Source organism: Adelges cooleyi, unplaced genomic scaffold (genome assembly GCF_023614345.1).
Source record: "Adelges cooleyi isolate 19-005CV unplaced genomic scaffold, UGA_ACOO_1.1 ACOO_flye_CR_arks_rails_tigmint_CR_PRNA_521, whole genome shotgun sequence".
NCBI classification, from domain to species: domain Eukaryota; kingdom Metazoa; phylum Arthropoda; class Insecta; order Hemiptera; family Adelgidae; genus Adelges; species Adelges cooleyi.
This window is the reverse complement of record NW_026096210.1, coordinates 340,113-343,464: the sequence shown is the minus strand read 5'-3', so window position 1 is coordinate 343,464 and position 3,352 is coordinate 340,113.

Below are 3,352 nucleotides of genomic sequence, written 5' to 3'. Positions count from 1 at the left end.
TATTTTAAAGCTATATTATACTTCTATTTTACTAGATGGACAATGTACAAAATAAAATGCAACTAAAAAAAATCTTTTCATACATCCTTAAAATTAAATCGTATACTGGTACTGTGATGGACAAAACAATAAATTTTACCTACATATATTACTTATTAGTTACATATTACTAACGTGTATAGCCACTAGCGGTCGGCTGTTGCCTGTTATTTAACAATAACCTTTTATGGATATTTTAAAAATTGTGTTTTTTTAATAATAGTATAGGAGCAGTATCATGATGTTAAATGTTCACGAGATTTGATCTAGTCATAAAATAAAGTACTATCATTCACCACTTTTAAATACTATTAAAATATATCTTAACTTGAACACAATAATAAAATAATGAAATATTTTATACAAAATTAGAGCTACAAAATTATAAACTAAAAAATTAAACTAGCACGAAGCAGATTACATATCTTATATAAGATAATTTAAACAATCAAGCGTGAATCTCTTTAAATGAATAACAGTATAACAATATGCAAAACATTAGTTTTCCATTAAAAAAATTGTGTAATAAAAAATACATTTTGGGGCAGTATACTGCATAAAAACCAACACTTAATCTGAATCCAAAAAACAACAGTCCTCCTGACAGTTTTTAGTGTCTGTTCGTTTCTCACAGCTGGTACACCGTGTTTTTAGTTAAAAAAAAAAAATTGAATTTGTGTAAACTTTAAGTCAAAAGTGGTACTTGAGCACAAAACTTAATAGTATCATTCTGCATAGATATACATGAAATTGTTTAATGATTTGATCAATTTTTTTTAAAGATTTTAGGTGTTTTTGTTAAAATATACGAAATCTGCGAAAACACAGTTTCCCGGCAATTCAAAAAAAACTGTAATGCCGAATTTTTTTTCCGTTTAATATGTTATGGATGCATATGAGTTCCAACTACTGGCAAATTTTTAACCCGAAGGTCTTAAAATTACGGCGCAAAACCCCGAAAAACAAAAAAACTTGTACCCCCCATAGGGGGGTGGGAAATGGGTATAAATTAAATTTGACACAACTGACGTGTGCGGGCATACCAAATAAATATTTCTTATAAATTTCAACTCGATCCGACAGGGTTTTATTGGCATTAATTATGGATTTTTTTGGTTGAAATAATATGTAGAAATAATATCTTAGGTTAGGTTCGATTATTAAAAATAGCTAATTACAACGTATGTCTGTCATATAATATGTGGCTTAGCTACATATTCAATCTGCTGGATATTAAATAAACAATTATTGTTTATTATAACGTCGACTTGAATATTAGTTTTTCTCTTGATATAAATAAATCAATTACTACAACTCGGTATAATCTACACGGATCGAAAGAAGCTTTTTAGTATCTCAACCTATAATTTTTCATAGACTATCATCATAAATATAAAATGATTTAATTTTTATCATTTTTAATTTAGATAGTTTGAAATTAAATAAAATTACTAATTTTGTGAGCAAAGGTTTCTTTGTGAACCAACTAAACGGCTGATGCTATAGGCAATTGTAGTGCATATCGGTTCAGAAGACCAGTGTACTAACTGGTTAAAATCAGGCGTTTGAAACTGCGATACCATAAACGAGAATTAATACATGTTATGGGCTTAGCCTATTTTTGCATGAAGCCATTCATTAAGTTTAGTGTAGAAATTGAACCCATTTCAGCTGGGTTTTCAAACCACTGACGGCCTAGCAGATGAACGCGCACAGCGTAAACGAGTGTCCGAAAAACGGCCCGTACACTTGCGACATGGTCAACACCGTCGTTTTGGTGAACACTTGGCCGTGCGCGAGCGACTCCTCGGGACGTCGCGTCGTTGTCCCGGTCACAGTACAGCTTGATTCCCGTCTAGGACAGGCGCGAAATGATGACGCCGATCCGGTGCCAAAACGGCGAGCCCTTGCGCAATAAAAACGTGGGCGATTATGACTCGACGACGTCCGTGGACGACAGCACGTGCAACCGCCTGGTGTTGTTGGACTCGTGCTTGTACCGTTTGCGCGGAACAAGAGCTCGCGCCTGAACGAAGTGGCCGGAGGTGTTCGGCCGGCACAATTTGGTACCGCCCGACTAGCGCCTAGAAATCGTTGCCTGAGCCTGCCGACAAGTTGATCAGGTAGTACGTCTGTTGGCGGCCTGTCAGGCTAAGGTCGGTTTTCAGTTGTGATTGTTAGTCCTCGATTTCAGACTATGCTTGCAGAATGGTGATCAGGCTGCCCTGGTAAGACAGTTGGATAGAAACACCAGCAGCGGTCGTCTTTAGTGATCCTTTTCTTAATAAATAATATATTTACACATTTTATGCATAGGACCCTAGTACATTTTCTTAATAATATACTATTCTAGTGCGGTGTGTTTGGCCTTTTTATATTATATTATTCTAAAAAAATTTACAAGCAGTGACTGTTGGTTGTCGATTATGGGTTCGGCCTGCGTGATGGTGATCAGGCTGCCCAGGTACGCCTGTTGGATTGGAACACCTGCTGCGGTTTCCGCAGCCGATCAACGTGCCGAACGCAGAGAAAAACACTGACTGCCGGTCGCAGAACACGGACGGTTGGTCGTAGAACATGAACGTCGATGGCGCTGGTCAGAACCCAAGTGAAGCATTCCATTTGGGCTTTCTTGTTGAAGTCCACTTCGGAATCGCCGTCGAACATCTGGATGAATTGCCCGAATGCCAAGTCGGCCTTGCGGGACTTTAACCTGTTTGGCGATCATGGATATCATCGTCAAACAGCAGTGTTTCGGTGGTCATGCTCACCGCTCAGTCCCACGTGGCCATTCACAACAGACGCCGGAAACTGGTGCAGTTCATTTACTGCTGGAGGAACAGACTACGCGCAACCCGGATCTGGTCAATGCCCATCCGGTCGGCGTCTGCATCACCATAGACACCGGCAGCCTATGGACGCCCAAACACTTAACGGAAATCTCTAAATTCAATTTTATGTACAAAATAATTCCACTGTGCACGTTAAGGCTGGTCCATCATTTTTAACTTGACTCTATTTTTATAATAATTACTATTACAAGTATTTTAATTTGAGTGAAAACATTTCCAACTGAGAAGTCTTCTTAATAAGTTTAAAGTATTGTACAGTGTTTTTCCAAACAATGTTCCTTTTGCTGGGACTTGACAACATTATTGTGTATAGATTTTTGACATTAATTAAATTTATAATTGCAAAAATTAAATTAAATTTACAAATAAATAATTTTTTTTTTGTTAGATATTATTTTGTAAAGACCTAAATACAGCATAATATGGGCATGACCAATGAAAAATTTTCAATATATTATTAT